We start from the raw sequence: 21,479 nt of genomic DNA on the forward strand, positions 1-21,479 counted from the left end.
AGATTTATCGCCAATTTCTCGCACATAGCGTCGCCCTTAACACGCATAACGAAAGACGATGTTCCATTTTTATGGGGCGAAGAGGAACAAGCAGCATTTGACGGTCTACGACAGCGCCTGCAGACACCCCCTGTGCTTGCTCACTTTGACGAGAACGCTCCAATCATGATCCACACTGATGCCAGCACCGTAGGTTTAGGCGCTGTACTCGTCCAGTGGCAAGACTCAGCCGAGAGTGATTGCATATGCAAGTAGGACGCTTTCCCGTGCCGAGTCCCATTATTCCACAACGGAAAAGGAATGTCTTGCTGTAGTATGGGCAGTTCTGAAGTTTCGCCCATACCTCTACGGCCGTCCTTTCCACGTAGTCAGCGACCACCACTCTCTTTGCTGGCTGACCAACTTGAAGGACCCATCCGGTCGGCTAGCGCGCTGGAGCTTACGCCTACAAGAATTCGATATGACGGTCGTCTATAAGTGGGGACGACAGCACTCTGATGCTGATTGCTTATCCAGGTCGCCTATAAGGCAAGATGATGTCTCAGAAGATGATGACATGGCATTTTTAGGTGTGGTCGACACGGTCACCATTTCGTCTAAGCAGAAAGAAGACAGTGAGTTGCTCCCTCTTATTAATTTTATTAACGGCCAGTCTACAAGCGTTCCCAAGATATTTGCAAGGAGCCTGCCATCATTCTGTTTGCGCAGTGGTGTCCTATACAAGAAGAACTTTGCCCCCAGCGGAAATGCCCACTTACTTGTCGTCCCGACATCTATTCGCGATGAGATCCTGAGCGCTTGCCAGGATACGCGCGCACATTGGCCAGAATCCAACAAAAGTACAACTGGCCGAAGCTTCCAGGCACTGTAAAGCATTAAGTCCGCACGTGCCTCGATTGTCAACGACGAAAATCGCCACCTTTAAAACCAGCCGGATTGTTGCAACCAGTTCAAGTGCCCGCCATGCCTTTTGCACAAATCGGAATGGATCTCCTTGGACCATTTCCGACTTCGCATACTAGAAATAAGTGGGTAATTGTCACTACGGACTATCTTACTCGCTACGCAGAAACAAAGGCTTTATCAAGTGGAACTGCAGTAGAAGTGGCACGATTTTTCATTGAAAATATCATTCTGAGGCATGGCGCTCCTAGAATTATAATAACAGACAGAGGTACCGCTTTCACGGCTATGTCCCTCAAGTCAGTGCTTGAGTTGAGTGGAACAGCGCATCGAAAAACTACCTCCTACCACCCACAAACCAACGACTTGACAGAACGCCTCAACAAGACAATTGCTGATATGCTTAGTATGTACATCGACGTGGATCATAAAAATTGGGACGACGTTCTACCATACCTGACGTTTGCCTATAATACGGCGCAGCAGGAAACTACACGGAGCACGCCATTTAGTCTTCTTTATGGCCGTGAAGTGACGACAATGCTTGATGCCATGCTGCTGCACGACTGCAAGGATACAGACACGGATGTTCAAGCCTTTACCCAACGAGCTGAAGAGGCACGGCAGCTAGCACGCGTGCGAATCGCCCGACAGCAGAGTTACGACACACAACGTTATAACCTGCGACACCGATACGTCACTTATCAACCTGGCGAGAGAGTGTGGGTCTGGAGCCCTATTCGCCGACGCGGCCTTTGTGAAAAGTTACTGAAGAAGTACTTTGGTCCCTACAATGTTATACGGCGCCTAAGTGACGTGAATTATGAGGTCATCCCTGACAGTTCCTCGCGAGCTCAAAAATCTGAAATCGTACACGTTGTGCGGATGAAGCCATATTGCAGTGAGCCAGTTGCGTAATACGTCAAGTATAGATACACCGCGCATTCTGTAGCCGAGCATCGGGTGGATGCTCTTCCTGGAGAGAGGCAAATGCCGCATTCAACCTGCAGAGGAGAGCTCGCACAGCCAGAGAGGAAGACGAAGCTCTTGCCCGGTCCTCTTTCCGAGCGCCTTTCATTTTTAATTGAAGTGAGCTCTTCTACATCGAACTCCTGCGGTGTCTGCGTCGTGACAATATTATTGATTAGAAATAATAATAATAATAATAATAATAATAATAATAATAATAATTATTATTATTATTATTATTATTATTATTATTATTATTATTATTATTATTATTATTATTATCATTAATATTATTATTTATATTATTATTATTATTATTATTATTATTATTATTATTATTATTATTATTATTATTATTATTATTATTATTATTATTATTATTATTATTATTATTATTATTATTATTATATGCATCTCTCACTAGAAAACGCATACATAGGTAATATTAAGGACCGTAGCGCTTATCACGCACGGCCACGCGCTTTGTTTTCCGAAAGAAACTGCCAGATGGCGCTCATTGCTCACGTGTGACATGACGATGCGGTCGTGAGTTTCGGCTGCCCGCTCAAGGCACTCTGACGCAGCGCCTCCGGAATACCATTCACCGATTTTCTTGCGCAGGACATCAAATAAATGTTTTGTTCACTGTCTTCACACGCAAGGTCTTACGACGACATTTGCAGATTACATGCAGATACGGGGCCAATTTTTTCATATTTTTTTCTTTCTTTCTTTGTCATATATATATAGATACGTATACATATACAGTGCGCGACGCTGACGCTGGCGGCAAAATCAAGCCGACATTGTCCATTTATTTGCTATCACAATAAAATCGTTTTGGCTGCTTGGCTCCTGTATAGCTACCTTATTGTGATCCCCTGTTTCGATTTTTCGAAGTTATGATCATCTGGTGACGTTTCTATGGTGTTCTTCAAGTAAATTCTGCCAAACATTGCAGTCGAAACATGCTTTGAGATCCAGAATTAAATAAATGCACTCTCATTGCGCGGATAATTGACTATAATTTAAAAGGATGGTACAGTGGCTGACGCAGGCGTAAGGGTCAGTGATAGTGATTAGAAAAACTATGTTCAATAAATCACATGTTTACAAACTACCAGTAAAGCAGTTTCACACACGCGAAAAATGCGTTTGGATACATGGCTGGGACTTGGCGACGACTACTTCAAGGGGCCTCGTTCCGTAGATCATCCATGCTGAGCTCGGCTTTAAACGACAGTTTTAGGTGAGCAGGAATTCTAACCGCTCTGTGTCTAGGGTGAACTGCACTCTACGACATAAAAAATAGGATTTTCTGCATATCAAATGAGCACTGAATGTTCGGAATATTCCACATACAATGGGAAACAATGTAATGCGATGCATGCGGAGGAAAGGTGACTGTAGAGTGATTTTTTTATTAAGGTAACAATAGGACCCTAAGGATATGCACAAATGTTTCTCTCACAGCCACTTGTTGAACAGTCACGTTAGTTTTATAGTATTATATAACCAGTTGTTCTCGGTTACGGGGCGATGCTAAGAGCAAGATGGGCGTTGTCAACGTCAGAAGCGGTATGGTGATGTGGAGCGCTTATGTTTGCAGGCGTAGTTGTTCTACATGGTGCTTTGTACAACAACTTCAGTGAATTGCGCCTAACTACAACTAACCCTAACTCGACATGACTCCTATATCATAGGAGTACATATGTAACGTTTATAAACATAGATAGCCAGTACCACAAACACAGTTGATGTTATACGAACATTACGCCTGCACTGAGTTTCTCTCTAAAGCAGTTTCAAGAGCTGGCGTGGGTCTATGGTAGAATACTTGAATTCCACGCAGAAGCTTGGGTTTGACTTTGGCTTTGACTGTTATATTAATTCTTTGCATTCGATGGTTCTACGCTGGTGATATAAGTTTTACATCAGAATCTGTGTGTGGCTAGGCGAAACAGAACCCTATTCGCCATGAGAAACGCGAAACGTCTTGGTTGGCTGCTCAGTCACTTACGCGAATCTTTACGTCACACCCAAGTGCCGCGGCATTGTGAGGGCCATCAGCGGCCTGGGTAGTTAGCGACCTGGTTACCTTTGCAGGCGATCCCTTTTCCGACAAAACAGTTGTCAAACTAAACAACAGACGGACCACTAGAGTTCACATGCGAATCAGCCTTTGAGGACATTGGAGGTACCATATTTCTTACGGCTAACACAAACTTCCACTCAGCGGTGCGCGCATGCTCACTGCACTGCATCCTTAGAGAAGTATTATAGCATGTTTGTCCTTAATGCTTGTGGAAAAAATATCAAAACAGACAAAAAGTTGATCACCTCTATGAGTGAGCAGTATTGGAATTATAGAAGTGAAGAACCACCTTAGTTCCTATACAGTTAAACCATGGTAGAGCACAACGGCATCAGAGTCTTAAACCTGTTAAGGCGTTTATTACCTTGAAACCAGCGATCATACGCTTTGACGACAATCACGGCCAAGCACTGGGTCTCAGCGCTAGCGGCGTCCTTGTTGGGTAGCCCCGCTATAAGGTACTCAAGAGTTTGACCCATTTAAGAGTTCGGTGGACACCACTCGCGCTGAGGGTCCGTGCTTGGCCGTGACTGTCGTTATAGCCTATGATCGCTGGTTGCCGGTTAATAAACTCCTTAACAAACCTAACGCTGGCAGACACTAAGGGGTGTACGTACGGTGGTGGCATACTATTCTAAAAAAAGATATATGATCAAGGCACGGTCGTACTTGACACCAGTGAGAATGAATGCATGGCATACCATCATCATCATCATCATCATCACCATGATCATCATTATCATGATCATCAGCCTGACTACGTTCACTGCAGGACAAAAGCATCTCCCATGTTCCGCCTGTAAATTTTGTCCTGTACTTGCTGCTGCCAATTATACCCCCAAATTTCTTAATCTCATCTGCCCACCTAACCTTCGGTCTCCCCCTAACCCACTTGCCTTCTCTAGGAATTCTGTTAGTTACCCTAGTGACCAGCAGTTATCTTTTCTATGTGCTACATGCGCGGCCCAATGTTCATTTCTTCATCTTGATTTCAGCTATGATATCCTTAACCCCAGTTTGTTCCCTAATCAACTCTGCTCTCTTATTGTTTTTTAAGGTTACACCTACCTTTTTCCTTTCTCTACCTTAAACAGTACGCAAACAAAATATTCGGTCTATGGGACTTTTCTGACCCTACTGCATATTTAGCTTTAGCATCAACTTGGTGCGTTCATTCCGTGCAGTTACATCGAATTCCCAGCCAGAATTCATTATTTATACAGGTTTGCATTCATCTTAAGTACTCGACAGAAATCATTCTATTCAAATTACTTCAGCTGAGCATCGTATCTTGGAATTATTTTTTAATTCTACCTGAACGTATTTGTGGGCTTTATTCTACCTAAATATATCTCTGGGCCCACTGAACGTATTTTTCGATACAAAGAGAGAGATGTAACATTTATCTGCGCCTGCCGAGAATTACGGTAGAGGAGGCTCTGCCCTCTGCCGTCTTTCAACTCCTTAGCCATCGGCCGGAATCCCTTCGGGCTTGGCGGCGTTCAGGGCGAGTTCGGTGACATGTTAAATTTCTGGTGGCCTGTGTTGTGAGATTTGAGTGCGAGTTAAGGAACCCCAAGTGGTCGAAATTTCCAGAGTTCTTCACAACGGCCTCTTTCATAATCCTATAGTGGTTTTGGGGCGTTAATCTACACATATCTACTAATTTACGTTTTTCTTCAGCGTCGTGCTGTGTAACATGACCTCCCAGGATTCTACGTTTCTGCTTGCATTGTTGTAGGAAGGGCAAAGTGCGAGCACGTTCACTGTACTTGCAGTGCTATAACGGTGCGAACATCTGGCATTAAACAATTCTTTCATCTCTTCCATCTCACAAAATATCCCCATACTGCCGCTGTTATGGAGCGGATCTCACGGTGTATCGCGGCACCGGGGAGTTCCACAACAACCAGGCTACCGCCCTATTATTCTGAGAGACTGCGCTGACCAGCTCAGGGATGGCAAAGCAGCGTCGCCTGATCTAGCGGGCACTTGGTGTGGTGCGAGCCAATGGGTTCCTGAACTAAAGACTCCACCTGATGAGAACAATTTCTTCTGCTTGTATAAATAAAAGCATTTTCGTCTCTGTCCTGGTGCCATTAGCAGATGAATGAAGAACACTGAATGCATTCTCGGCAAAAAATTGTCGCTCGAGAGAACCTGCCTGACACAGGCGCAAGTTTCCTGTGTTAAACTTAAAGACGGTGTAGTGCTGCGAAGACATAAGGTTGTAGCAGAAAGAGGTAGGGCTTCCACGATGTGTAGCGCATAATATCTGCCTCGAGATGAATGAGCTACCTAATACTTTTGTTGCTGTATTTGAGAACAGCCATTTGAATAACAGGCATCAAGCTGTGCTATTAAAATAGAAATGCTTCGAAGGGTTCATAGCATAAAAGCTTACAGGATGATTCGTGTCTGTTTTTATTTTATTGTTCTTAGATTAAACTTCACCAGGAAATTTATGCTGAAAGAAATTGAAGTAAAAAAAGCTTTTTAGCATCATTAAGTATATTATATTTCCCCTTTGTCAGTGGTTTTTGCACTGCTTTGCAACTTCTAAATGCGAACGTGCCTCAGCGCACGTAGTTTTCAGAAAAAAAAGGCTACTTGAACGCAAACTCGCCCAACAGAGAACTCTTTCGTCGCTCGATGATTTTATCTTGCCGACATTTGTTCTGAACCCTCCATACTCAAGCGAGGCAACTCAACTATGGTTAAACCAATGAAAGAGGTTTCACGCAGTTTTAGTAAGCAGCGGATTGGCGCGCGTCATTTAGTGTGGGCCTCTCACCCCTCCCCATCCTGTTCTCTCAAACAGGGACTTTTGGCCCTCTGTTTCCCTAACAAAATAGTTGATATATCTATCCTATACATCCTAAATCTACCTATGACATTCCAGTCATGTGTTCCCCTGAAATATGCCTGTGGATTCTCGGCTGAGGCCGGCGATAAAAGCCTGTGCGGTACTTCCGAGAAACTGCCCTTCACACAGATAGGTGGGATACAATGGCGTAGGCATGGCTCGCCTTCATCGACATGAAGTGTGACAGTCAGTGTACCCCTAGTGAGTGGTAACAGCGCCTGACAATTTTCATTATAGCGTTGGTAGAATCACGAGTTGGTAAATAAACTTATTCGCAGACTAACCACGGCTCTCTCAGACTTGGTTTAGACCGTGTATTTGAGTCCGAATGAGCCCGTGTGAGTGACATTCTGGTGAGTTGCAATCCGAGTAAGTCTGGTTGAGAGAATTATTATTTAGTAGGAGCCAGAATGAGGTCGTTAAAGGAAAACTTTGATAATTCAGAGTCTGGGAAAGCCCTGATTACAACATATACTTCTGGAGTGAGGCGGAATCAACTCTATATTTTCTGCTGACCTCTGGCTAATATACTTCGCAGAAAAAGTGGTGTCAGAGCTGCGCTTTCTTGTGTGATACGAAAAGGCTAGTGAATTATTTTGATAAAGTGTGTTATGCGTTTCTCATTTTCTACTCATGATTTTGGTACTTATGTTTCCGCAAGAGAATGTGTGGAAGAAAAGACACCAGCAGAGTGACTACATTACTTACGCTGAACAGACAATTGTGCGAAAGCATTGGATAAAATAATTGAACTCTATGCAGTGTGACAAAAGGCGGTCAACCTTAAGAATTCGCAAGTTGATGTTCTAATTATAGTCGTGTAATTGCATGACCAGCTTGAACAGGTTTACGCGTCAGCAGCAGAGCTTATGCCGCTGATATTTTCTTACTCTTTTGAACACCGGCTACGGTTCTCATATTCCAGCATTGCACTTATAACTTCAAACCACGATCAAGCCGACCGGTGTACTATTTGCGCAATAATGTTCCAGCTATAAAAAAAATTGCCCGCAGCTTCCCTCGGGGGAACACTGAGGAGGATGCGGAGCATATATTTGGTTAACGGGGTGTTAAAGTGCGACTTACTTGGGTCGATGGCTAAATTGGTTAACGTGGTTGTGAAACGGGGAGTTAAATTGCGACTTACTTGGGTAGATGGCTAAATTGGTTAACGTGGTTGTAGGAGGGGGTGTCAAATGAGTGAACACGTACACACGTATGCGAAAGGGCGGCGCTGGTCGAAGGGACGTCGATCATTGTCTTTGTGGATTCGTTGGAATTCCTTTCACCGCGACCTTGGACGTCGACGCGCCGTAGAAACCAACCGACGAGCGGCAACTGAGCGAGCGAGCGCCGACCTTGAGTATATATACAGCGCGACGGCGCATGCACTGTCAGCTGTTGAATGTTCTCGAAGCGCGACAGCGCATGCGCGTCCACTGGAGAATCAGGAGAATTGTAGAATGTTCTTGAAGGGGAGAAGCGCGCGCGGCACAGATGGTGGGTGACGGTGCATGCGCGCGTCAGCCGTCGAATGTTCGAGAAGGGGGAGAAGCGCAACGGCACATGCGCGCGCGTCAGCTGCCGATGTTCTCGAAGCGCGACGGCGCATGCGCGTGCGTCAGCTGCCGATGTTCTCGAAGCGTGACGGCGCATGCGCGCTACATTATACAGCTAGCGAATGTTCGTGAAGAGGAGAAGCGCACGCGGTGTGTAGAGGAGGAAGAGTGCACAGATGGTGGAGGAGTGAAGCGCGCGCGGTGTGTAGAGGAGGAAGGGATGCACAGATGGTGGAAGAAGGAGGAGGAAGCTTGCGGACGGCGCCGCACTACAAGCCTCGAGTATTAGATGCTCCGCATCTAAAAATCTTCATTTTCTAAACAGCACCTGTTTTATTGAGACGTGCAGAAACAATGAGAACTTTCAGGTTTGTTCAGCATCCTGTCTTGAGCTCAATTGGACGAGGATGTTCGCTAAAGTGATGTGCAAAAGCATTAGCTATTTACTCGGAGGGAGACCTGCCCATCGCTAATCTGTGGACGTCATTGTTTATCTTTGCGCTTGTTTATACATTCACTTAAAAAACAGTCTGATGCTGAATGAAGAAAAAAGTAAGCTATTTCCCATTTATAAGATCATTTAGGTACTGAACATGATTATAAACCACTATATATCCCCCGCAGGGGCGCCCACGTAAGCAGGTGTTTCGTGTGTAGCAACACCACGGACCCGTGCTAACAGGGAGGAGGGTTTCGAATCTTCTCCATTCCTAGCCGTGCATGGCTGAGCCGTGTCCAGGAAAAAGAGGATCCTGGAGGTTGAGCCGACGCTGGGCCCTTGAAACTCTCAGGCCACTCGGGTGAGGCAACACACACCTTTGGCCCCAGCTTCACATAGACGGCACCCATGTGCTGACCTACACAGGGCAAATCAGAAGTCGCCTTTTCACCTCTTTTTCTCCGTACATCTTTGTTTTTTTTCTCGACTTTAAATCAATCCTCTATTCTATCTTCTTCTCTTTTCGATTTACCTCATTGTTTCCTGGTGGCATACCCATTAACCTTATTGTTTCCTATACTTTATACGCAGAAATTTTAGGCAAGCTTCACAGACCGTGAAAGAAATCCTTTATCTTATGTATGTAAGAACTATTCTAGAATATCCTTGCGTATTCTGGGATCCTCGTCAGCAATACTTGATTGACGCACTGGAAAAAGGTCAAAACCAGCAGCCAGATTTGTTAGCAACAACTATAATTCATTTGCAAGCATCACAGAAATAAAACGAGCATTGAAATGGGAGACACTGGTGGTAAGCAGGCAGAAACTGAGGCTTAAATTTCTTCGTTGTATATAGTATAAAAGAAATGCCATTAACCCTCTTGGTTATCTGTTCACACCAACGTACGTCTATTTTGTCAAGACCATTCACGAAAAATATTAGAACACCGCTACAAAACCCACTCTTTCGATTGTTCTTTTTTCGTAAAAACAATACAGGAATGGAATCGACTACCGGATGATCTTGTCAATGAAACTGATAATGAATCCTTTTTTTCTTTCTTGTAACAACGCCTTTAATACCACTGCCACTAAGAATGGTTTGTTGTCTCGAAGCGTGTCGGTGTTTACAAATGCATGACTGTGACGTTGTTTTCGCTGACCAATATTCGAGTGTTTTTTTACGTTTATTTAAAATATTTTGAGTGCTGTTGTATTTGATGTATCTATTGTTTTGATTGAAAACTATGTAGCCAAATTATTATGTGTACCTCTCTACGTAATGCCTTACGGGGACGTAGGTGAAATGTAAATAAACAAATAAATAAATAAGGGTTTACCCAAGTGCACATCATACAATGAACACATTGAAGGGCGTAGTAGCGGTGAAGACTTGATGACACTAACCGAAGATGAACACTTTAATGGATGCAAGGACCAAGGCATAACACATTTGCAGCGCATCACAATCAGACGCAACAACACAGAAATTTCAACAAAACACCTAATACTCACTTTTAACTTAACCATACTACCTCAGACACTCACAATTGGCTGCGTAAATCTTCCTATGCGTGCATACATTCCAAATCGGAGACATTGTTCCAAAGGCCAGTAATTTGGACATGGATCTCAGACGTGCCGGGGTCAGCTGACTTGCACTAAGTGCGCCACAACTGGTCACAGTACCGATGAATGCAAACACGATGAGGTGCTCTCTGCAAACTGCGAATGGAGTCACACTGCATACTCCAGAGCGTGCCCAGCCTGGATGAAAGAAAAGGAAATTATCACTATGAAATTTAAGGAAAATATCACAATTCGTGAAGCACGACAATGAGTACTACATTCATCTTTTGCCCTAAGAATATCTTTCGCTGAAGTGGTGCAACGAGGGGCAGCACCACAACGGCTCTTGGTGGATACCCGACCTACACCTAGCGTGCCCAGGCTGAATTCACTCGCCACTACGGTGAGACACAGCCAGTGCTGCCCCGCCTACTATCAACCAGCCCACTTCTATGATTTCTACAAGAGCTGGCTGCAGCCAGGGCAATGAAGAAGCTAAGCGGTCCTATCAACCCCTGGCTCGGTGGGGACAAAGACGCCGTCAGTTGAGGTGAAATCTAAGCGACAAACAAATCGCTCTGTGGAGCGGGCGTCCAGTGCCTCGCAGAAGGCAACGGACACCAGTTCTAGCCAAATGGTGCAGGTCGCGCCAAATGAGCGGTGACCTTTTGTAGACTACTCCCAAAAAGACAAAACACCAATTACAGGGTCTCACAAAGGTCCTGTAAAATAGCTTCCTTCTTTTCGGCACACAGTACATTTAGCACACACAGCACCACCTTATGTCTAACTTGGATCCACAAATAATACAATGGAACATAAGAGTTCTTTTTAGGAACCTCAATGACATACAAGAACTTTTCTACGAATTCGATCCTTAAGTGTTGTGTGTACAAGAGACACATTTAAAATCCAAACACTCATACTAAATTTCTCCGTGAATACATCACCTTCCAAAAGGATCGCGATGATGCTGTGGCGTCCTCAGGTGATTTGGCTATTATAGCAAATAAAAATGTTGCGTGTTCTAATTTTTCAAACAACCCTTGAGGCAGTTGACATCCGAGCCGTTCCTTTAAATAGACTCATTACTATTTGTTCACTCTACATGCCACCTCATCATCAGCTCCCCAAACAGGGCCTAAAATTATCATTAGATAATCTCCCAGAGCCCTATTTGCTTCTTGGTGATTTTAATGCACACAATGTCCATTGGAGGACGTTTTATCAAACAGCTGCTTTTTTTTCTAAGCTATGGCATTTTTTTCAACGGAACCTACGTAATTCAGCCTCGCAAACGATTCATAGTCATCCAAAGACCTTAGCATTTCATCGCCATTGCTTTTAAGCTATCTTAAAAAGAAATATTCTTAAAAACTCTCACTTAAGTGACCATTTCCCAATAATCCTCAATGCGTAAAACAAGAATAACTTTCTTGCCCCGCCGCGGTGGTCTAGTGGCTAAGGTACTCGGCTGCTGACGCGCAGGTCGCGGGTTCAAATGCCGGCTGCGTCGGCTGCATTTCCAATGGAGGCGGAAGTGTTGTAGGCCCGTGTACTCAAATTGTGTACCCGTGTACTCAGAACTCTTCCTCGCGTGACGCGTGCTGAAATGTCCGGTCTGACGTGTGCTGAAATATCCGGTCTGAAATGTCCGGTCTGACAAGATTTCGGGAAGAATTTTACAGCTTTTCTGGTTAATGCTGCTTCTCAATGTACTGCTTCTCAAATAGCTCCAAAAGGGAATAGCTCCGGCTTTACACGACGTGTTCTCTGGTGGAACAACGAATGTAGAAGGGCGCGGAAGAAACAAAACAAAGTGCCGCTATTATGGCAAGATTCCCCAAAAGTGGAGAACCTCAAGAATTTGAAGACTGTAAAATCTCAAGCAAGGAGGACACGCCAGCAGGCCCGAAGAGAGAGCTGGCAAAGGTACTTGTCCGGAATAAACTCGTATACGGACGAAGCGAATTCCGGATAAGGTTAACAGGATGCATAGACGAGAAATACACCCACTTCTTTTGATTGATATGCAGCGCAATACGCTGGAGGACCAGGCAAACTTCTTGGGTGCCCAATTCAAACACGCGTCCTGCTCATTTTATTACTCTAAAAATTTCTAGCGCTCCAAAGCAAGAATAGAGAGACAGAAACTGAAATAAAAGTTTACAAAATACGAAGAATACAATGAACCTTACTGCATAGCTGAGTTGCAGGCACCGCTAAGCTGCTGTAACAAATCATCGCAAGGTCCCGACTGTGTAGCATATGAAATATTGGTTCAGCTGCCAGAAAACTTTCCTTTCACTTCACAATACCATATGATATTATGGTGTAATTCCTACCTTGTGGACAAAGACCACTGTGCTTCCTATCTTGAAGCAGGGCAAGCATCCGTTCTCTGTTTTGAGGTACAGACCAATAGCTCTGACAAGCTGCCTCTGTAAGCTTTTCTAGAAAATGGTAAGCCGTCAAATAACACATATCCAGAAATCAAAGTGCCTACTTGATACACAACAGTGTGGTGTTCGAGAAGGACGGTCCACTACTGACCATCTCGTACGGATTGAAACACACAGTAGAGATGCTTTTATTGACAATCAATTATTTTTCTTTGTGTTTTTATGCATGGAGACAGCATATGACACCACATGGCAATTCGGAATACTGAGAGACCTCTCAGAGTTTGGTATCCGTGGAGAAATGCTGAATTTTATTGAGAACTACTTGTATAACCGAAATTTCCGTGTTAAACTATGCAACCTTTTTTCCCGACTGTTTGTTCAGAAAACTGGAGTGCCACAAGGTGGTGTGTTTAGCTGCACACGTTTTATAACAAAATAAAGTCCCTGCTTCCATGTACTCCATGAACCATGTCCTACTCGACATACGTAGACGATATTCAGATAGGCTTGAAATCATGCAACCTTTCATTATGCGAGAGGCAGGTTCAGCTTGGTCTAAATAAGGTGTTGAAATGTGCAGACGAAAATTGATTCTACCTTAATCCACAAAAGAGCGATTGCATTCCCTTCTTCAGGGTGAGAAGCCTGCATTCACATCCAAATATTGACCTTCAGGGCCATCGTCTTCTGGTAAAAACGGAACTTAATTTCTTAGAAAAGACACTGAATATGAAACTGGCATTTGTATCACACATCAAATATAATTTAAACAGGTGCATAAAAACAATTATTATCCTAAACGTTTTATCGCCAACAAATCGGGGCAGGGACATAAAATGCCTCTTAAGTCTATACAAGACGTTTTATTATGCAAATAGACTATGGGGCTAAAGTCTATCAGTCCGCTACATTAAGGGCTTTGAAAATGTTGGATCCGGTCCACCATCTGGGTATCCACCTTTCCACAGAAGCCTTCAGGACAAGTAAAATACAACGACTTTATGGAGAAGCAGACGAATGGTCGTTGAAGTTACAGAGATCTTATTTATCGTTCACGTACTTCCTAAAAGTTAGTGCCAACAACAAACATCCAGCATATTATGCTGTAGACGATCTGTCCAGCTCTTTGTTTTATAATCGTCCTGCTATGAGAGAGCCATACTCTCTGCGTGTAAGAGCTCTGGCTCAGGAAATGCGCGTCCCACTTCTTGAATATTAGCTCATGGCTCCTGTTGAACAGCTCTCGCCGTGGGATTGGCAGCTCATAAACAGTGATATATCTTTTATAGAACGTATAAAGCATGCCCCTGCCGAACATATTCATGCACACTTTCTTGAGCTTCAGCGTAACTATTTTTTTCCCGAATTCTTCACAGACGCATCGAGTTCTTATGACGGCGTATCGTACTCAGCAGTCGGCCCATTCCTGTCAGAGGCTGGCGTACTGCATCCACATACAACCATATTCACGGCAGAATCATACACAATATTAGTGGATGTTAGGCTCATTAAAGAATCAAACATACCTAAAGCAGTTTTATACATAGAATCTTTAAGCGTCATGAAAGCACTGAAAACTATGAAAAAAAACCTGTAATAGTTTGGCTCAATTTACTGTTATGCATCGTTTACTCGTGCCAGCAGAACGTTGCGGTGTGCTGGGTGCCTGGGCACCGAGATATCGAGGGCAATGAAATAGCGGTCCGGATAGCCATATCTATCCTTACACACGGCTCTGAAACATCATGGGAGATCCCTCAAGTCACCTGTCTTGAGCCTGTGTGACTTGAGAAAACACTCAAGTCACACAGGCAATACCTACGGGGCAGTCAAACAGAAAATAAACTGCATCTGGTCAAGCCAGAGTTAGGTAACTGGCCAACAACAGCAAAAACACGTCGCACAGAAGTCACACTCAGTGGATAAAGAATAGGGCACACTTAGAGTACCCACGTACACCTTTTGTCCGGGGGTGACTTCCCAAGCTGCGATAGATGTGGTGAGCCTCTCACAGTGTTGCATATTGTCATACAATGTGCAGAACTAGAGCCGTATAGAATAAATCGTTTCCCATTACTTTACAAGCAGCAAACTCCTTTGCGTCTTTTAATGTTTTTAGGCAAAGAACCTCTCATTAAGAACGAGTAAAGTTTAGAGTTTTTAAAGCTTGTGCATGCTTTCAATGTCGTCAATCTTGGTAAACCATAGCACGGCCTCACAAGAGAAGCAGCTGCTGTGATGCACACTCTATAGAAAACAACAGCCTCCCAGCCCTTAGTCTCAAGAGAATTGGTGAGGCGTCCGTGCTAGTTGATTAGTCTTGCAGTGGTACTTATACGACCTCCTGCCATTCATTTTCATTGCGCTCATTCATTTCGATCTCATGATTTTAAACACTATTTGTTTTACGCGCTTTATTGGGCAGAATTTTAGGCTCCATACAGCCACCTAACACCATAATCGTTCACTAGCCATATTTTGTTCTAGCGCTGTTTGGCCATCGGTGGCCCTAGCTCCATAAAGCACCATTCATCATCATCATCAACCAATATATATCACCAAATATCACGCCTAAATGCCAACTGCGGAAATAGATGATCGTCCGAATGCCGAACATGTGGTGCTGCCTCAGCGTGCAGCTGACGACAGTTCAAACGCGCGAAATGCAAGTGCTAGTTTAGGCACGCTAAAATACCCAATTGACGTTAACGTGCGAAAAGACATGGTCTTCGAACAGCCAAAAAGGAGCTGCTGTCACTTATACGTGTGTGTTGGGGGCACAAATAAGTGAAATTACTGGCATCGCACGATTTTGCAAGAAACATACGTTGGTTTCGAGAGCTGAAGAGATCCTCGTCACGCTGGTATCCACAAATTATCAGTGAGAAAAACGCCGGCGGTTTGCGGAAAGGCACTCTTGTAAAACGACTCACGCAGACACACGGTAATTGTTCTTGAGGCGAGTAGCACCATGAACCAACGTCAGAGACGAAGGCACTTGCCATGGTTGTCTCAAATTTATGAAGTACGGCAAACCATTTGTTGACATGAAGCATGCTGAAAAACATGCAAACAACGCAACCAGAAAGTCGAACGTTCAGTCGACGTGTTGTGAACTTAGTTATATACACCTCAAGAGGGTCAGCTTTTTCGCGGTGGCGCTGCGCTGCAATGGTTTTGGTGTCTGCTTGCGGGGCATGTGGTCACGAGTTTAATTACAGTGCTGTGTAATTTGCATCGGAATGTCGAAGTTGTCAATAACTTTATTATTTATCAACCACTATTCACCCGTAGTGATTGTTAGTACTACGAGAACTGGTAAGGTAACGCAGTGAAAGCGTTACAAATGTTAAAAACTGAATCTTTTTTTTACCACAACCACGTCAGAACCACGTATACAGACAGGCCACCTTTACGGGCCGTCACGTCAAACCGTAGGCAGTACCTAGCCAAGAAATTGTTGAGTGGATATCCCGGCTAGTCCTCGCAATGAATATTCTGAACGCTATTTAGAAAATATAAACGCTTCTTGTGCGCCATTGCTACGGAATCGCGTAACAAACTGACTAAAAACGACCATAATTTGCCGAATTTTTCGCCAGCACGGCTTTTTTAATAGCCAGAACTTGGCTATCAGTATAACAAACCTTCTTATCCTCAAAATTACTAGGCGATAAAGAGTATTTTCAAATACACATTTTTCTTCCTTTAGTGCACGTTCCCGTGAGCAAACTCGATTCACAGTCAATATTAAGATGAAGCAGATGACGTAGAGGAAGTATGCCGGGCCAATTATGGTGCTGCATGCGTTAGGCTCTGCTTAGTTTTCTGGTCACGGCAAACGGTAGAAGGCAGAGCTTTGTTAGCTTCAATGGTAAATCTTCATTAAACTTCGTCTAGTCTTTATCCTTGAAGGGACACTGGTTAAAATTTCCTGGAATATCGGCGTGTATACAACCTACTGAAGAGTACAATGAGAGGACAGAGACACAGAAATACACATCACCACATTTATTTCTTGCTCTAAGATGATTGCTCTGTACTTTTACAAGCTGGTTTGAAGTGAAATAATCTTCCCTCGGTGCATATGCACGCACTGTCGTATATGGCCTTTGATCAACACAAGCATGAAAGTAAATATCTAACCTCTGCAAAATGGTTGATCGAAAGCTGATTCAGTATAGGAAGCAGAGGTGTTAAAGTATATCTGTAATTCTTAAAATACTATTGTAGTAACGTTTTACATTCAAGTCTGCCCTGCTCATAAGAGCCTAATGGGGTCTGCCACAAGTGCAACACAATTACCAGCGGTGTAATTACCTGTGGTGTGGCAGCTTCTAAGTGGAAGAGTTATCAAAGGAAAAAAAGGTATTAATATTTGCAACATTGTGCCAACTGTTGACTGTGTATCAGTCTCGCACATTTCTTCACATAAAAGCATTCCAGCTCTCAACTCGTAGAAAAAGGCATCCCGGAATAGGCAGATTCTGACTCATTACATGCGTCCGAAATGCCCGACCCCCTGTCCCATCGGTCAGCGAAAAATCGCGTGAACTTTCGACAGTGACATGCCTTGGTGGGCAGCAATCGGAAGTGCCCTCAACTTTTGTTTGCCGCACGGACAGTGAGAAAGAAGGAGCTTGCGAGTCTCAATGCGAGAATTTCCGTGGTTTGCAAGGTGCTCGTACGAAATTTTGGTTTTGTGCACAATAAAACTCTGGGCGACAGTTTTATAAATACGATAACATTGCAAACAGCCATCTCAACGCCTTAGCGAAAGCTTTTCTCTTGTGGTGCTTTTTTACGTGCCCAATGAGCACATTTTTGCACGTAGCGCATCAGGCAATAATTACTGTTAACGATATGCGCAAAGTTTCTACGCCGCTCCGCCATGGTAGTCTAGTGGCTAAGCTACTCGGCTGCTGACCCATAGGTCGCGCGATCAAATCTCGGCTGTGGCTGCTGCATTTCCGATGGAGGCGGGAACGTTGTAGGCCCGTGTACCCAGATTTGGGTGCACGTTACCTGATGTTACCTGTTACCTGATGTAACAGGTAACATCATTATAGGCTAAGTGATGTGTCACTTAGCCTATAATAATTACTTATCACTCTATATTGTATAATTGATTTCCATTTACTCGTTGCTTGTTAACTTGATCTGATTTATTGATTGTTATATTGCATCGAGGGTCCCGTTACAGTTTTTAACTTTGGGACCCTCGTCTGTATATTAATATTACTGTACTACTTTTTTTTGAAATGAATAATAAACTGAAACTGAAACTGAAACTGAAATACCTCCAGGTGGTCGAAATTTCTGGAGCCCTCCACTACGACGTCACTAATCATATGGTGGTTTTGGGACGTGAAACCCCACAAGTCAATCAATCAAGTTTCTAAGCTGTTACAGTTGGTGTTTGAGGTCAGGTACTGACTTCAACAATCTATGTACATTCCAAGCTATTACGATAATTACTGCATTTAAAAAGATGTTGCTCCATAGATTCAGCACACTAAGGTAATTGCACATTGCACCTTCATATATGTATTCATGTACATACGTATGTGTTGTGTTTACATGACTTAATAGGCTGCTGTGCTTTCAGCAACCCTATCCCCATTTCGCGCCTTTGCAGCTTTCCTTGCTCAATGAAAACATTTCCATGACAAAAACTAATGCATTGTTACACCTATAAAGAAAGCATCTTCATTTTTTGGAGTTCCTCATTGGTACCAGTTTTGTTCCTCCTTGTCGCTTACTGTGCTCTAGTTTCACGATTCGCGTGATTCGCTAAGGGAACTGTTTGCGCATCTCCTAGAACTGATCCTTGTCCTTCTTTTCAGCAACACTACTGTATACTCGCGTCTATTGTTTACCTTAAAAGGATTTCAAACTGACTCAAAAAATATTTGCGTGCATCTGGGCATCCGTTTCTTCTAAGGACATTATGTAAACACACACGTCACCTGTGAACTCTGATCTCTTTCAAGAGAATTCCCACTATGGCCACTTGACTTGTGTAGTAAACGTTTAATGGTCTTTCAGATGCAAACATAAAGTGGGAACAATATCTCACTACTAGTGCTTCAATGAGACCGCGCTCAATACGAACACAAACGTTGCAGTGGCTTCAATCTCGCCATTGTGAGTGGGCTTTCATAAAGCTGTTCTCTAGCGAACTTGAAAAGTGCACAGTAGCATTGTTGCGAATCATTTGAAATGTTTTCGCAGCACAGTTCGTTGATTTCCTTGCCTGACTTCTTTTTTGTGTATATACAACAAAGCTATAAATAGCCACTGCTCTCGCCGTTACTGGGTACACTGTAAATCACTGTCAATCAGTTGTGGCACAAACCCACATACCTGTAGTACATACCCAGCCTTGATATACGGGCATGTGGCACAGGTGTCTGGTGGAAAGGGTTTGTTAACGTACATGACGAGATTGTCACATTATGATTGTCGTGACCTGCGAGTTATTGATCGAGAAATCTCAGCCTCCCACGTAATATTGGTGGCTCGCCCGAAGTTAAGGAGGCGATCACGAGAACATGCAGACGCAGACGTAGACGGATAGATAGATAGATAGATAAATAGATAGATAGATAGATAGATAGATAGATAGATAGATAGATAGATAGATAGATAGATAGATAGATAGATAGCCTCAGAAGAATCTATATGAAGGTGGAAAACACAGTTGGCCTACATTATTTAAAAGCTGACATGAAGGAAGCATACGTTTATGTTTACCAGATTCTCGTCTAGTAGCTAAGATACTAGGCTGCTGAACCGGAGTTCTGCTGCTGACCCACAGCTTTTTTCAAAGTAAGTTGATCCGTTTGTGTGCTTCTAGTGCCTTCTATATATTCAGAAGGCCGTGTAAAAACACGTTGGACTCAAGAGGTTATGAAGAGGACGGAAGGAAGGAAAAAAATAGGGGAAAAGAACGGCAGGGAGGTTAATCAGCCTATAGGCAGCCAGTTTGCTAACCTGCGCATGGGAGAGGGATGAAGGAGATAAAAGATAGTGAGCAGAGAGGGAAGAGAGAAACACAGCACATTCGGCAGCACACGCGCTCACACTCAGTCATAGTTCAGTCTTGTCTTTCACGGTGTGGGACATTGCTATTACAGTCACTTGTTCAAGTCCGTGTCGCGTAAGAATTTCAACAGAGCTTTTGTCGCCTTCAGTTGCGTTGTCTTTTCTCGGGCACTTGACAGAATAGTGTCCACAGACATTTGGCTGTTGTCGATGTGCGCAAAAGCGGACGCCAGTGACTGTCTCTGGATTTCCTACAACGGACAGTCACACAGGATGTGGTGTAGCGTCTCTTCGCAATGGCAGGCATCGCAGAGAGCGTTTTCGGCCATTCCTATGGCAAAGAAATACAATTTTGTAAATGCCACTCCTATCCATAAGCGATGAAGAAGGTTGGCTTCTCTTCGGTCGAGTCCAGTGGGCATGCGGAGAGCCAACAAAGAGGACAGGTGGTGTTGACGATTCGTATCGATGCTTGGTTGGCACCATAGTGAAAACGTGATTTCCTGCGCAAGTCGTCGAAGATTGCTGGCAGCATTGGTCCGCGAAAGTGGTATGGCTTCTTCTCGTGTTCCTTCAAGGGCTGGCCGCGCGGCAGTATCGGCATGTTCGTTCCCTATGATGCGCAGTGACTTGGCAGCCATTGAAGCGTCACATGATGCCCTTTCTCAAGTGAAGTGTGGAGAAGGCATCGAATTTCAAAAACAAGCTGTTCGTGTGGCCCACGATGCAGTGCTGAGAGCACAGATTGTAGGGCAGCCCTTGAGTGGCTGAAAATCGACCATTGTTGCGGTGGTTCCCGGTTGACCACACAAAGTGCAGCGCGCAAAGCAGCTAGTTCTGCTGCTGTAGATGCCGTGGAGTGGTCAGTCCTAAAGCTGATGGTAACAACTCTTGCTGGGACAACTACTGCCCCTGAAGAACACTTGCGGTTCGTGGAACCATCGGTGTATACATGTATGCTGTCTGAATATTTCTCGCGCAAAAGAAAAAGAGACAGTTGTTTCAGCACGAGCGACGAAAGCTCAGATTTTCTCCGGATCTCTGGTACACTAAAGTGCACTGTGGGTCGAATAAGACACCAAGGTGGTATGGATGGTTTAGACGCAGGAGTGAAGCCCGAAGGAAGTTTATCGTTGTATTTCACAATCATTTTGACGAACGATGCTTGGCGCCTCTTTGAAGGCAACAGTGTAAGGTGATGACAGGGAGCACGTGCGAAGTGTCTGATGTGCGTTCTCAGGACTTCTACAACAATGTGAGTTTGTATCGGATAGTCACGAGCAATTGCAATTGTGGCTTCCGTTGACGTACATCTGGGCAGACCGAGGCACACTCTCAGCGCTTGGGTTTGTACTGCCTGTAGAACACGAACATTGGTCTTGCAGGTATTGCTAAGCACGGGCGAGCTATATCTGAGGAAACCGAGAAACAGCGCTCTTTAGAGCTTCATCATTGCGTCTACTGACATTCCCCACGTCTTTCCTGCCAGGAACTTGAACAGTTAAGAAATAGCGGTCAGGCGCTTCGTCATATAGGTCACATGCGGACTCCAACAGAGGTCCCTATCAATGATGATGCTCAGAAACCAGTGGGTTTTCGCGTAAGAAATCGGTCGCCCACAGATT

The sequence above is a fragment of the Rhipicephalus microplus genome, unplaced genomic scaffold (genome assembly GCF_043290135.1).
Source record: "Rhipicephalus microplus isolate Deutch F79 unplaced genomic scaffold, USDA_Rmic scaffold_15, whole genome shotgun sequence".
Taxonomy (NCBI): domain Eukaryota; kingdom Metazoa; phylum Arthropoda; class Arachnida; order Ixodida; family Ixodidae; genus Rhipicephalus; species Rhipicephalus microplus.